Raw genomic sequence first — 17,287 nt, 5'->3', positions numbered from 1 at the left:
ATAACACTGACAGAAAAGAAAGCAAACCATTTTAATGTTTTTCCATTTAATTACAATATACATCACATATTTTCTTTGCTACTATCATCAGTCCACCATTACAAAAAATTGTTAAATTCCTGCCTTCCCTTAAACCTCTCTCCTTCTCCTCTGGAATATTATTATGTGTGTATTGTTCCCACAATTTCCATTTAGTTTTATGTAATTTTCTCCTTCCCTTTCTAAAGACCCGTCTTCCAGATATTTGATCTCTTTTTTGATATTCAGTACCTCAAATACAGTTTTAGACTTTGAATTCCATTTTCTAGTAACTGCTTGTTTGGCAGCCAACAGGATTAAATTAAATAAGACATTACTACATCTAGGCAATTCAGTTCCTGTATCCTAGCTCAAAGGAATAATTATGCTACTTACAGGTATTAGCCCACCCAATATCTTATAGAGTACTCTGTTGGGAATTTTTGAATTTGCCAACTTATTTTATTCTAAAAACATTTGTTCCCAGTTACCTCTTTCTTCTCCATCACACCTCCAATATTTACTATCTTCCTGAGGGAAATTTATTTAAAGTCTGCTTGGGGTATAATAAATACCTATCCAAATACTTCCAAGCAAATATCCTAAACTTTCTGGACTTGGTTGCATACTTGGGAGCCATACATATGTTTTCCCATTGTTTTCCTATAAATTACTTTTCCAGTCTGTCTTCCCAATCTTTTCTGACCTCCTCTGATTGATTCTTATAGTTATCATGCAATATTTTATATGCCCTACTAGTTATCACTTTTAACAGTGGCTTGTGTTCTAGAGTCACATAAAAGTTCTACCAGGGCAGGTCTTTCACTTAAAATTCCCCTATCCATTTCTCTTTGCCTGTACTCTGAGATCAAGTCTTGGTAGGTAAAGCAGTCTGTAGCCTGCAATCCAAATGTCTTCTTGGCCTCACTTCCCTCTATTACTTTCCTGCTTGAGCTATTTATTCCAGATACCTTCATTCCTTTGCCAGGTTTCTCCAGTAAATTTCTGTCTCCTCTTGCCTATTTTCTGTACCTCTACTTGCACACATCCCTATTGGCAACATATTTTTCAGTTCTTCCACTGGCTTAGTTTTTAGAATACTTTCTGCTACTTTATGAATATAGTATTCTGTATGGTTGTTATTATTCTCATCAAAGATCTGCATCCAAAAATACCACACTCTCTCTATTTCTTGAACTTCCCCCTTGCTTCATCATCATCACTTTTCACTTTGGATTATAACTTTCTGCTTGTGTTATGTATATGAGCCTTAACTGTTTAGCTCTAAAATATCCCTTCAAATCAGGTAAACCTGAACAACCTTGTTCTGTTAGAAGGACCAACTTATCTCCTTTAATTCTTGCCCTCCTTCCTACCCAGATACATTTCCTCAGTTCTTTACTAATTGTTGTCCACAAGTTCTCCTTGGGTTGATAAAAGTACACCTGACCTGTATATAAGACTAAAGGGACAGAAAACTTTTTTCACTTCTTGTACCTTACTGTCCATATCTATAAATAAGAATTTCTAGTTTCTCAGTTTTTGTATTATCTTTTTAGTCTCTTCCCACATATCCTTAGCTGCTATAACAGAAGCCCTTTTAATCCATACTCCTAAATACTACTGCAACATGTGATGATCCCAGCACTGCCAACCAATATGTGATGATTCCACCACTGCCAACCAATATGTGATCAAAGAGCCTCAATCCTCACGACTGACACCAGTGGAAGACCATTCACTTTGAGTGAAATAGATACACATAGTATTTTCAGATGCAGCTCTCTGCACCAAGGGCAATTTCCCTTAACAGTACACAGTACACAAACCTCAGCCAATGGTCTGGGTGTCTCTATCTGTTTCCTTCCAGGTCCCCAGTAAGACTCCCCACTGGTACAAATGTAGAGTTAAGTCTTCAGCCAAGTGCCCAAGCCAAGTCCTCCACCACTCTCTCTGTGAAACCAGTGCTTCATGCCCCTGACCAAGTAGCTGACACACAAACACACTTTGAGATTTGGTTTGCACACACACACACACACACACACACACACACACACACACACACACACACACACACACACACCTGGGAAAGGCTGGCATGTTTACTAGCTATGCCCCCTTCCTTCCAGAGTATAAAGTAGCTATCACTGCCACCAGACACTCCCGCAGTCTCACAGAAGACTCTCAGGTGTGGCCTCACAGTGTCACTAAATAAATGTAAGCACTCTCAAAGGTTAACTATTTTCTAAAAGGACTGACCACAATAACAGTTTTAAATATATTTAATAATAAATAATAAAAGAACATGAAAATACTGAATAGAGTAAACAACAGAGTTCAAATCACAGGAAATATTAAAAAATAATACTGATGGACAGACTCAAACATATAGAAAAAACGTAATAAACTAATGTTGCTATATATTTCTGACTGATCTAAAGAAATTACTGTTCCCTAATAATTTACTTGGGCAAGGCAATATGAAATATGTGAGTAGTCTTTCTAGTCAGGCTACCAAACAGAATACTCAATACTGAGAGATTTCCCACTGTAATACCTAAAACTTAATTTCCAAGATGGCTGGCAGAATGACCTTATCTGGTCACCTGACTCTAGGTTCTCAAAGTATCCCCCTTTGAAGCTGAGACAGAAATTTAGCATAGATGGCAATATACATTTAAATGTTTATGGCAGTGCTCTGGAACCATGAAACAATTACAGTACTTCACATCTTCTTTACAGAGGCTATTAAACAATGAGTATTCCAGGCATACTATCTCTGGTTCCATTCAGCACAGTGGGGTGCCATGTTTATGGTTTCACAGCTAATTTAATTTCAAAGATTTTCCAAAACGAACTGACCTGAGATTAAAAATATCCTTGTTTTCCTGCCTTTCTCGACTAGTTTAAACCAGTATACAGGCTTTGCTGTATTCTGGACTGTGGTGTAGTTCCTGTGTTGTCCATTGCCTTACTTGGATAGAAGGAAGTTTCTTTGCTCACCAGTGGGAATGGGGAGCCTTGAGCAGCCTATCTGTCCCTAAAGGAGTGACCTCAGCACAAGAGCTTGTAGTAATTGGAAATTTTGGACCATTTCCACCTTTTTTGAAGTTCCCTGTTTAAAATCCACACCTGAGCATTTTTTTCTGGCTATACTACTCAGAAACAGCTCCTCGTGGTCCTGCAAAGTGGTGTTAGCAGCAGAGAACTGAGAAAAGTGACTACTTTCCTGATCTAAGTATTTTTTTGCTGTTTTTACCTGAGAGACCTTCCTTTTCTTACTTTGAACAAGTTTAAACTGCTTTATTACCTGTTTTTTTGCATTGTACATTATCTGCACTTAAAGTTACATTTGGTCAAAAGTTTGTTGTTAAATTTAACTGTTGAGGCTATCCACTAAAGTGGGATAGCCTGTGTAAGTGATTTATTACTGTTTTTCCTGCATTTCTGTGTACTTTCTAACCTAAAAAACAAAAAAAACCCAAAAAATATCCTTGTTTTCCCGCCTTTCTCGACTAGTTTAGACCAGTATACAGGTTTTGCTGTATTCTGGACTGTGGTGTAGTTCCTGTGTTATCCATTGCCTTACTTGGATAGAAGGAAGTTTCCTTGCTCACCAGTGGGAGTGGGGAGCCTTGAGCAGCCTATCTGTCCCTGAAGGAGTGACCTCAGCACAAGAGCTTGTAGTGATTGGTCGTTTTGGACCATTTCTAGCTCTTTTGAAGTTCTCTGTTTAAAATCAGCCCCTGAGCGTTTTTTCTGGCTATACTACTCAGAAACAGCTCCTCGTGGTCCTGCAGAGTGGTGATAGCAGCAGAGAACTGAGAAAAGCGACTGCTTTCCTGATCTAAGTATTTTTTTGCTGTTTTTACCTGAGAGACCTTCCTTTTCTTACTCTGAACAAGTTTAAACTGCTTTATTACCTGTTTTTTGCATTGTACATTATCTGCACTTAAAGTTACATTTGGTCGAAAGTTTGTTGTTAAATTTAACTGTTGAGGCTACCCACTAAAGTGAGCTAGCCTGTGTAAGTGATTTATTACTGTTTTTCCAGCATTTCTGTGTACTTTCTAACCTAAAAACCAAAAAAAACAAAAAAAAAATCCTTGTTTTCCCACCTTTCTCGACTAGTTTAGACGAGTATACAGGCTTTTGTTGTATTCTGGACTGTGGTGTAGTTCCTGTGTTGTCCATTGCCTTACTTGGATAGAAGGAAATTTCTTTGCTCACCAGTGGGAGTGGGGAGCCTTGAGCAGCCTATCTGTCCCTGAAGGAGTGACCTCAGTACAAGAGCTTGTAGTAATTGGTCGTTTTGGACCATTTCCAGCTCTTTTGAAGTTCCCTGTTTAAAATCTGTGTTTGCGCGGCTTTGTGCGATTGTGCGCATAGCGCAGCGCTGGTTAAACAGGCTTAAACTATTCCTGGCTCCGCCAAGTCTGCACTTCAATTTTTCCCTTAAGAAAGCTCTACTTTCAACAAAATCAGTCTATTCGCTTTATCATAAGCCTAGCACTTGCTCCTAAAACCTTTCTTTTAAGTGAAGTACCCTTAAACTAACGTAAGCACTACATCCACCTACAACCCGTGCTAATACCCACTTCCCTTCAAAGTCCTCTCTCTGACCCAGTTACACATCACCCCCTTATACTATTCTGGCATGTCGAGTGGTATATTACTGATGTCCTCTCCAGTTCAGCTGGTTAATCTGGGAATCCTGAGACAATGTTACAATTGTCTCATGTACACAGACAACCCTCTCCTCCTCCCAACAAACACAAACACATGTGAGAGATGCAACTGTATAGCCAAACTGGAGGCTGAACTCTCTCAACACAGGACTAGCAAGACCAGACAGGAGGAGAAGGTAACCACACACACAATAAATCCAGTCTCACATAAACCAACCACAACTGCAAACCAAACACATAATAACACAAAGACATACTCGGAGGCTCTAATAAAAAACTTACTGAAACAACAGAGGCTCCCAAAGCAGACATCCAAGAAAACACCACCTCAAAACTCTGCACATGCAACACATAGTACACAAAGTCAGTGTGCCAAACAATCACAGCCCTTAAGGCGAAACACCATGCCTGATACACTAGTAATAGGTGACTCTATAGTCAGACACACTGACGTCCCGCTTACCAGGCTGAACAAAGAGAGGGTAACGGTGAGCTGCCTGTCGGGAGCTAGGCTCCGCCACATAACACAAGCACTCAGGTCACTCCAAAGCAAGTACAAATATGACTCCGTCATTGTCCATGCAGGCGTGAATGACCTGAGATGTACCTCCTTGGACTACATGAAAAGAGACATAGAGGAGCTCTCTGATTATGTAGCCCAGGCTGGTATGACCCTGACCCTGAGCAGCATCTTGCCCTCACCAAGAATGATGCCACAATACAAAGACAAGATGATCAGCTTTAATAATTGACTCAATTACTGGTGTCATTCTAGGGGGATCCAATGTCTGTCTGCTTGGGATGACATGCTGGACAAGCCACGCTGCTTTGCAAGGGATGGCTTGCACCTGTCACCACTGGGCTTCCGGATATTGGCTAAGGCTCTTGCCACCCCCATAGTGCCTTTTTTAGGCAAGGCTCAAAAGACAAACCCACCACCTTAGAAAACAATAAAGGAAAAAAACTAAGGGTAATGCTGCTCAACGCCAGAAGTCTAAATCTCAAGATGTAGGCTCTCGAAGCACTCCTCAGTATGGAGAGCATCGATGTCTGTGCAGTAACTGAAACCTAGTTCAAGGCTCCTGAGAGCACCCCAGCCCTACCAGGTTATACCTCGTATCATGCATTTCGGCCCCAAAACCTGGGCCGAACCACAAAAGGAGGGGGAGTGTCCAGATTCATTAAAGACACCCACACCTCCAGGTTAGTGGCAATGCACGAAGCATCGGAGACCATCCATGTGCAACTAACCGTAGGCAAAACTGCTATACAACTTGTAGCATGCTACAGACCACCCTCGCAATCTCAGGAACTCCATTCAGCCTTCCTGAAGACACTGGAGGATATGAATGTCTCACCAAATACCATCATATTGGGAGACTTCAACTACCCAAACATAAACTGGGTGCATTACTCAAGCTCCAACACCCTAGCCCAAAGGTTCCTGGAATTCATCAACTCAAATGCAGTGGAACAACTAGTCACCTCCCCCACAAGGGGAAATAATATACTTGACCTGATCATCACAAACATGGGGACAAAATGCTCAACACCGGAAGTATACCCCTCACTTGTGAGATCAGACCATAAACTAATAACCCTAGATATTCATATCCCACCTCCACCCCCAGCACAAAAGACCACAGTGAGAAACTCCTCAAAAGCCGACTTTATACTCCTTAGGACTGAAGTGGTATCGTTCAGGCCCCCTGGGCCAGTGGAAACCACATCCCACATGGCTGAATCCTTCACAAATGCTTTCTACGGGCATCTTCAAGAATGCATGGATCATGCAATCCCAAATAAAACCAAGACCCTTTCCACCAAAGGCAGGCATCCTATCTGGTGGACCCCAGCCATAAACAAACTTTATAACAAGAGAAGGAAGCTACTGCAAGACAGAGCAAAATCCCATAAAGGGAAGGCATCCCTGATCAGCACTAGCAAAAAACTACGTTCACTAATAAAATCATCAAAGGCCAACTTCGAGAGAAAAATCGCTAAGGACACTAAAGGTAATCACAAGGCCTTCTTCAATTATGTTAGAAACCTGGGCGGAAAGCCTCAGATATGCGCAGTTAGTTCATAACAGCAAAAAATATACTGAACCCACAGATATTGCCAACATACTGGCAGACAGGTTCAGTGCAAATTTATCCCCTCCCTCTCCCCCAAAAGACAAAATAAATATCTCAGCTGAATGCAACCTCCCTGAAATCTCAGATGTCCAGGTGAGAGCTGCCCTCAGCAAAGCTAAAAATACAGCATCCATGGGACCTGACAGTGTCCCGGGTTGCATGCTACGTGAACTCCTAGAGGAGCTAAACCCGCACATAAGAACACTGTTTAATCTTAGCCTTGCTACAGGATACGTCCCTGAACACTGGCGTACAGCTACAGTGGTCCCACTCCACAAAGGTAGCACCTCTACAGACCCTGGAAACTACCACCCCATAAGCTTGACCAGCCTGGTCTGCAAAGCTATGGAAAGGATCATTATGGACCTCATAAACAAAGACATCGGGGACCTACAGACAATTGACCCTACCCAGTTCGGCTTTGTAAAAGGCAGATCCTGTCTTTTAAACCTGGTGGACTTTTTTGAAACGGTCCCTAGAGCCATCGATGAAGGCAAAGCAGTTCATACAGCCTATCTGGATCTGGCAAAAGCCTTCGACACAATACCCCATTCAGGCATCATAGACAAGCTCAACAGCTTAAATGTAAACCCGTTTGTCACAAGATGGGTTGCAAACTGGCTAAAGGACAGAACCCACAAAGTCAGAATAGCTGGAGCTATGTCAGACTCTAAGCCAGTCACAAGTGGAGTCCCACAGGGCTCTGTCTTTGGACCCCTGTTGTTCGGCATTTATTTCTCAGATGTGCAGGCAAACATAGGGGGGTTGGGGCTGACAAAGTTCGCAGACGACTGCAAACTAGGCGCCATAGTCAACACACCAGCTGACACATGCATCCTCCAGAAGGGTCTCACAGAAACAGATGACTGGTGCCTGAGTCATGGCCTTAAACTAAATGCCAAAAAATGTATAGTCATCCCCTCTGGAAAAAACAAAGTACCCACAAATTACCACATAGGTGGTAATCCATTAAGTACGGAAAAAGTAATCAGAGACCTGGGGACCCAAGTTGACAGTGACCTCTCATTTGACACCCACGTCACCAAAGTGGTTAGAAAGACCTTCTACCTTGCCCACCTTATCATGAAGGGTTCACATCCAGATCAAAGGATGTCATTGTACCCTTATATTCCTCCCTTATCAGGCCTATGATTGAGTACAATGCCCCATTTGGTATGTACCTCACCCGGCACCTGCAGCAGCTGGAGAGACCCCAAATGTACCTTACCAAGAGGATCAATTGTCTCCAGCATATGTCATATGCTTTCAGACTGAAAAAGCTCCAGCTCTATTCAGTAGCATACCGCCTGCTCAGAGGTGATCTGTGCCTTACGTACAAGGCCATGCCCAATTCAGAATTAATGGACATGCTCCACCTCAAAAAATCCAAATCCATCAGAGCCACGAGAGCTAAAGATCTAAACCTCAGCATAAATATGAATAGGACATGCTGGAGGGACAGATTCATAACCCAGAGGCTTCCCGCACTCTGGAACAGGATACCTGTCCATGTTAGGCAGAGCCCCTCACTAACTCTATTCAAGAGAAATCCGGACGAATGGATGGGTGATCATAGGTTTACCCCGGGGGTCATCTCTGTGTCATTGCTAGATAGAGGCACAGTATACTAAATTTAATTTAAATTGTACACTTTTGTATCATTACATGGGGTGGCGAAAGCCACATATACTTTGGCTAGGCTTATAAATGCCCTAGGGCAGATAGCCTAGTACTATACTATGAAACTATGAACTATGAAACCGCTTCTCTTCCAGTGTCCTTGGTTACAATATATACACACAGTTCTAATACATTTGTAACATAAGCATCTGTACAAGTCAGCTTGTTATTCAAATGCTATAGAGTTCTAATACATTAGTAATACAAACATCTTGTATACATCAGCTTGATAGTCAAATGACATATCATTCTTTACAGAACTCCAGCTGGCTATGCTGGCAGTAGCCCATATCATGACAACTTCATCTTATGTCCCCATAAATATTGGTATTGTTAAACCAATTCATACATAATTTATGACTGTAGCCTTTGTTTTATTTTCATTAATTTTATGTTCCAAAAAGACTTGAAACTGTTTCAAAATGTTGTACAACACTGTGTTTCTGGATTTATCAGGTAGAAATATCATCCCCCAACAATGCCAGCTTTTCTTGATTACTGTACTAATTATCTCCTTGTATTTCTGAGTCCCTAATTTTCTTTGCCAATGGCTCTAAAAATAAAGCAAATAACACATGGGAAAGAGGACTACCTGGTTCCTCTGTTAAAACACAGCTTATCTAAGAAGAACCCCCCCACATTAATTCTTACCTTTGCTCCTTCATGTATCCTTCTAATTAACCTTATTGTATCACTGAATGCAAAAGCTTCCAATGCCTTACTCATAAAAATCATAAAGCCCCAGCTTACACTATCAAATGCTTTCTCTCCATCAAGACCCACCAACAACAGAGGTATCTTATTGCATTTTGCTTTCCTGTGGATCATCTTTGTTCTATTAATGTTGTCAAAGTTTGCCTCGCCTCAAAAAACTACACTGATCCATATGTATCAATTTTGGCAACACTTTTGCCATTCTTTTAGCTAGTATACACATAAACACTTTATAGTCATGGTTTAATCTGGGTCTGAAGGGTCTTTGCCATTTTTAGGTAACAGCCACCTTTCTTTCAAGATTTTGGTGCTTCCCCTCCATTTAAAATACTGTTAAACACAATTTTCTAGATCTTGATCACTTTTTTCCCTCCTAATTTCTAAACTTCCACAGGAATACCATGTGTTCTTGGAGACTCTCCTGAAGATTGATTATACATCACTCTTTTCTCTCATCACCTTTTATCTTAACTGTTAATTGCTGGCCTCATCTACCTCTGAACTTTGCATTAGTAAGTATTTTATAAATACTTCCATTTATATTCTTCATTGAATTCTACAGTTCTCTGTTTTAAACAGATTTTCATAAAATCTTGTGAATATCTCTAAAACCTCTACAGAATCTCTGTTTGTTTTCCTCTTATACCTTCCCTAATGTTTATAACAAACTTTTCAGCATTCTGTTGCCTAAGTTGTTGTGTTAAAGTTTTTGTGCTCTGGAGCTGATATAAAAAATAGTTGCTTAACTGCAATCTTTCTAAACTCACGCATATTATCCAGATATTCCCCAATTTCTTCATTAACACTCTTCATTTGCTCCTCCTCTTGTTCTGTGAGATTCTCCTTATTCTGCAATACTTTAACCTTTGTCAGCCCCTGTAAGTAATTTTAACAAAGTCACTTTCTTTTTTAATTTGTCCGTATTTTAAACTCCATTTTCATTTTATCCCAGTCACTAGCTATAACTTCTGAACTTATTTATATCTTCCCTAATAACTCTCAAATACTTTCCACTACCCATTCCTTAAATGCCTCTCTTTTTAACAGGTGGGTGGGAAAGCACCAGTGTCTTATTTACTTCATTACCCTGCATTTTTAGCTTAGGTTTTATTGGTGCATAATCAGAAATAGTTATTTGATATGGGTTGAAGCTTTCAATTAAATGCACAAGTTCCTGTGAAATACAATTTCTGGCTAGTCTAGCCAAGTTATTGTACCTTAGGGAATAATATGTAAATTCTGTCCAAATTCCTACTACTGAATTCACATCTTCCATATAAAATATTTTCATAAATTTATTCAGAAATCTATTCTCTTTTGTTATATTGTCATTTATAGGTCCCCCTGCTATATCCTTGCTATTGCAAATCAAATTCCACGTCTCAACTGTAAATAATATTCTCTGCTGAAAGCAGATTATTTCTCCTAAAATTTTCTTAAGCTCCATAATAGCAGTTTTAGGTGGAATATAAAATTGATGCCATTGTAATCCTCCTCCCTTGCCAGTAGTCCCTTACTACCACAAATCTTCCATTTTTGTCTTTTTTCAAGGCTGTCACTATTGGAGCCCCTTTAGGAATAAGTCTAATTACTTCCCTTTTCCTTTGCCCCTGATATTCTGCTGAATATTCATTCTGAAATCTTTTCTTTGTCAAATTCACATGTTCATTTCTTTTCAAATGTGTTTCCTGCAACATTGCTGTTTGCACCCTGCATGTCTGAACATAGTTCAATACTCTTACCTTTTTATCTATACCTGTAAGGCCATTCACGTACCAGGATAATATGGACAGCATAGCCATCATGATAAAAAGCTATTTTTCCCACTTATTATACATAACAGTTTTTTTAATTTGTATTTCCTGCCCTTGTGATACATGCATATACTGTTTGGCAGGTTGATCTTTTTCTACAGTTGTTTCTTCTCATCTCTATTTGAACCTATGTCACACTTTTCAAGATTTTTTTTTTTTTTTTTAATGAAAACTCTCAAACAAAAAATCTAAATACAAAACACTCTGTCTCCTACTAACTTGGAACAAATAGAGAAAACTATGTACATCTTCAAAACATGATGTTTAACCCTCCAGATGTGAACAATTACACCAAATTGATGTCTACACCTACAGGCATTATCTAATTTAAAATTAAGGTTACCCATGCAAAAGCACATGCTACAGCCTGTGCTCTCACTTAGCCTGATTGCTGCCTGCTCTTTTCTTATCTCTTTTCCCTTCTGAGATAAGAAAAACAGCTTATACCTTTTTAGAAAACATTAATTTTTAGCCCTAAGAAAAAGTGTACTGACTATCATTAATTGAAACTAAATTGTTAACTTTTCTATTAACTGCATTAAATATTAAGGCTACTGTAGAGATTATCTTTTATTCACATCTCATAGTTTCAAACATTTTTTTCACTGAACTGCTTGCCATTGTACCTTTAAGTTTTACATTTCCCTCAGCAGACAGTACTCAGAATTCTCAAGATTAACTGCTTGCACCTACAGACAGCTTGTCTCCATGGAAATGTACTCAGCAATTAGTGTTTGTAAATTTCATTCAGAGAAGAATGCACAACTGCCCTCAGCTGCAGATATCTTGAATCCACTGAAGATTTGCCAATGGAAAACAAACAATCTAATATCTTTGTAGCTGTAAAAACACGTGTATAGCTTAAACCACAGATAGTAATAAAAAGAGAACAATATTTCATCCAGCCAACATTCATTTTCCCCTGGAGAGCACTCTGCTTTGGTTGTAAGCAGCCCCCCCCCCCACCACACACACACACACACACACACACACACACACACACATCTTCCACTTTCTCTTATTCCCTTCTGTTAGCAAATAGTACCCATAACTGATCAATACTGTGTGTTTGTAAATTTAAACTATGACCACAGTAGCCTACTGATACAAGGTTATCCTGTTTTTCCACCTGAGAAATTAAGAAATGACTTACAGTTTCAGAGCAGTCCTTGGTCAATTGTGATTGTTTCTTAACACATACTTGTCTTTGCTTTGGCTCATTAGCAGCAGTACAAAGAACTGCCTGCTCACACCCTTGTTCTCCCCACCCCTTCCCTGTTTATTACCTTAAGACAATCCCAAAGTTAATAAATATTACATGTGGCAGGCACCATTTTTAAAACTACAATCCACTCTGCTACAGGCCCCATGAAGGCTCAGTGTCTCTCCAGTAAGTGTTTTACAACTGTAAATGCCTATTTTTGTTGAATTGTATTAGACATTTTACAACTGTATATGTTTATGTTGAATTGTGTTAGACATCTAATATGATTTATGCTTTATTATTAGATGTTACTATGGCATGCTAGCATTTGTATGCACCAATTTGTTTTTAGTATAATAGTATGTATGGTCTATTTTCATAGCTGCACCTTGTTCACTAATGTTGTTCATGTAATTGTGTTGTGTGTAGACAGCTCATACTAGTGAGAACCACGACAGATTGCTGCTCGCTATATTTTTATCTGTGACTGCATAACTGTTGCTCTTCCAATTGGCTCAGCATCTGCATATACTAAGTAGTTGGTGCATTGCATTGTCCTGCATGCGGTAGCTATTTGCTCAGTGTGTTTTTTATAATCTTTATAATATATATATTTACCATCTCAAAAGTGCTTATTCCTCTCTGTACTCTTCTTTTCTAGACCTAACACCACTCTTAAGTATTCAACTGATTCAACTGCGGTACCACCTTTAACATTTTTTGTAAGAGAAGCGCAGTCCGGGTCTGAACTGTCTGCAAACAGCTACAGTTAACTTTGAGTATGTGTCTACCTGTTTGAGCCAATATTCATTTTCCCCTGGAGAGCACTCTGCTTTGGTTGTAAGCAGCCCCCCCAGCACACACACACACACACACACACACACACACACACACACACACACACACACACACACACACACACACACACACACACACATCTTCCACTTTCTCTTATTCCCTTCTGTTAGCAAATAGTATCCATAACTGATCAATACTGTGTGTTTGTAAATTTAAACTATGACCACAGTAGCCTACTGATACAAGGTTATCCTGTTTTCCACCTGAGAAATTAAGAAATGACTTACAGTTTCAGAGCAGTCCTTGGTCAATTGTGATTGTTTCTTAACACATACTTGTCTTTGCTTTGTGATTGTTTCCAGCCCCTCATACGAGCAACTAACAGGGTCTCTATCCGCTTCGCTCCCCACCCTGACCCCTATTTCCTCCCGCCCCCCGGTGGTCCCACCTTTATTGCACTCAAACCCCTCCCATCTTTCTAATAGCCAACCACAGCACTAACCCAACACTACCTCCTCCATCTTCCCACTACTATCACACCTCCTCAACTAACATGTACAAGCATACCTTTCCTATGCTCACTGCATGCACTCTCCTTGCATATCTTACATCCTACCAAAGCTCCATCATTCCCCCACTCAATCACTACCACTGTACTACTACTCACACCACCACTCATGTCTCACCCACACTCAGCTCCCCTCCCACCAGCTCAAGAACCATCCCTATGCACCCCCCACATATTCTACCAACTATATTACTGAAACATAAAGCATCCCTACAACTTAACATAGTATCCCTCCCACCATACCTATTACCCACAGAGCACAATCATAAAGTTTCCCTTATAAACAAACACATTCAAAAACTGAGAAAACTAATAATCTCATGCTTATCAAAACTAGCCCTAAGTGGAGACATCCACCCCAACCCTGGCCCTGCCATCTCCAACCCCAATCTTCATAATCAGACTAGAAACCACAACTTCTTCCATATTACAACCAATAGAAAGCCAAGTAACTTCCTTCTGCTATGCCTAAATATTAGAAGTATATCCAACAAAGTCCATGAACTCCATGCCACCATAGACTTGTACTCCCCAGATATAGTCATCCTGACAGAAACCTGGCTAAAACCTCACATTACCAGTGAGCAAATACTCCCTACAGGTTACGGCATACTAAGACTAGACCGGCTAAACAAAAAAGGAGGTGGTGTAGCTATAATATTTAAACAGCATCTAAACATCCAGATCTTAAAATCATCAGCTCCACAAATAGGCAATGAAAAAATAATATATACCAACCTCAAAATTAACCAAAACAAAAAAATCAACATAATTGGATGCTACTTCCCACCTGGCCAAAACCTCCCTCCCCTAGAAAACCTCCTCAGCTGGTCTACCCACCATCTCCCCCACGAAACTATCATCTTAGGTGATTTCAATATTGACTGGAAATCCTGTTCTGGCAACAATCCAACCCATCATGTACACCTTTATGGCTTCACTCAACTAGTCCAGTCACCAACCAGGATAAATAAAAACTCCACCAAGCACACCACCCTTTATTGGATACTAGTCAATAAGAGCCCCCAGTCATATATAAAAGGCTGCTTATCAGATAGCCTCAGTGATCACTCCCCAACATTCCTCCCAAAAAATACCTATACCAAGCTAAACCTGTCATCTACCATCAAATACGTAAAAAAATAAACTTTAACCCACTCACATTCATCTCATCCCTCAAAGAATGTAACTGGCATCCTCTAAAGTACCTCAGTCTAGACAATGCAGTTGAATTTTTTAATACTACCTTCCTGAACATCCTTAATTACCATGCCCCCATAAGATTCTCCAGAACCAAAGCACAACCCTTCCCATGGCTACAGAAAACCACTAAGTCAGAAATGAAAAACAGGGATAAAGCCTGGGAGCACTGGCGCAAAACCAAAACCCCCTCAGCTAGACAGAAATTCCTAGAACTACGCAATAGAGTCAAAAAGCTAATAAAACAGGACAAATCCCAATACTACCAGTCTGCCCTAGACTCCTCACAACACAGCCCCAAACAATTCTGGTCCTCCATAAACTCCATCCTCCACCCAGGTAAAGTCAGTACCCCTCCTCCTAACATCCCTCACTCCTCAGAAAATATTTCTACCTCATTCAACACACACTTTACCCAAACCATACTATCACTAGCTAAACAACACAACCCCCCCTCCCCTCCAACCCACACCTTCAACTAGTAATCTCCCCACTGCCTTCTCTTTTTCTCCTGTACCTACCTCCAACATAAAAAAACTCTTAACTAAACTTAAACCCACCAAATTAGCAGCAGACAGCCTCCCAAGTGAATACCTACAAATCGCAGCTGATGCTCTGGCCTACCCAGTATCCATCTTGATTAACCGATCTCTGTCAGAAAGTTACATTCCCATACTGTGGAAAGTATCACATATAATTCCCCTCCACAAAGGCAGACCCTCCACAGAACTAACTAATTACCGCCCCATTTCATTTCTGACTTAGTGGTTTTCTGTAGCCATGGGGAGGGTTGTGCTTTGGTTCTATGAGAACTAACTAATTACCACCTCTCCACTCTCCAAAATACTAGAAAGATGCATACACTCTCAGGTCTCAGACTACCTCCTTACTAACAACCTCCTTTCCAGTACTCAGCATGGTTTCCGACCAAACCATAGCACCACCACTGCCTTACTCTCCTTTACTAACACTATCCTTCAGCATAAAAACAATGGCTATCTCTCCTCTGCTACTTTCCTAGACCTGTCTAAAGCATTTGACATGGTCCCACACAAACAACTTATCTCTGTCCTCAGTAACCTATCCTTCTCACAATCGGTCACCAACTGGTTTCAGAGTTACCTGTCTGACTGCCAACAATCCATTGTATGGCAGAATGACATATCTCCCCAACTACCTGTCTCCATAGGGGTTCCCCAAGGATCCATCCTTGGACCCCTACTCTTCTCTGTTTACACCAATAATCTAGCCTCTGCCACCAAACATGGCACACTCATACAATATGCAGATGACTCGACCATCATCTTCTCAGCCCAGTCCCTACCCAAACTGCAAAATGTCACACAGGAAGCCTTTTCCTCTGTTGAAACATGGTTATCCGATGCCCGATTAATACTCAACCCAAACAAAACTAAACTACTCATCTTCCAACCCACCAAACATACTCAAAACAACTCTCACTTTAACATCACGGCAAAAGACAACACCACTATATACCCGACTGAACACACCAAATTGCTAGGAGTGGAAATAGACAATAAACTAAAATTTGACATTCACATATCCATGACTATAAAAAAAGTCCACAAAAAACTAGGAGCGTTATACAGAAATAAGCAATTTCTCACCAAAGCAACAAAGATTTCAGTAGCAAATTCCCACCTTATCTCCACCCTACTTTATGCCTCTCCAATATATACCAACCTAAGGCAATGTGATCTAAACAAGCTAGAGACCTGCTACAACAAAATCGCCAAATTCGCCACAGGGGCATCCTACCGTAGTCACCACTGTCTCTCACTTGCTGAACTGGGCTGTCTTGAACTCCCTCACCTCCTTCAGTAGTATCAACTCACACTCGCCCACAAACTAGTAAATCATCCACTAAATGTCCCATCCCTCCAGAATCTACTCCAACCCTATCGCACCACCAGACCACTAAGATCCGGCAGCAAAAATCACTTGCAGATCACTAAAGCCAATAACTCTGCTGGTGAAGCATTATTCTCTTGCGCCATAGCCAAATTATGGAACTCACTCCCACCCACAATTACCTCCATACCATCATGCACCCACTTCAAAACTTTACTAAAAGCGCAACTAAAAACATGCTGGCTATGCCCTTGCAACTCCCACTCTAATATCATCCACCCCATCCAACCACTACCTTTCTTTCCACTCCACTAACTACCTTGATTATAGCAAGCTCAGATGCTCATAAGCCAGTACTTATTATACAGCACAAACGTCTTCTTCTTGTAACATTTGTTAACGTCTGGTATGCACTTCACAGATAAAGATTCTAGTTGTCTGCTGATGTACTATGTTCTTCATCTGTAAATATGTTGTAAGTAATTGCTATGTAAATTGTTAATCACTATGTAATCCAATGTAAATATTTTAACTGTGGAGCTTTTCTCCCCGGGCCTCTGCTGAAAATGGACCTATGTCCAGTCGGACACTCC

The sequence above is a fragment of the Protopterus annectens genome, chromosome 13.part0 (genome assembly GCF_019279795.1).
Source record: "Protopterus annectens isolate FY-2018-M chromosome 13.part0, PAN1.0, whole genome shotgun sequence".
Taxonomy (NCBI): domain Eukaryota; kingdom Metazoa; phylum Chordata; order Ceratodontiformes; family Protopteridae; genus Protopterus; species Protopterus annectens.
Note: the sequence above shows the minus strand (reverse complement) of the source record.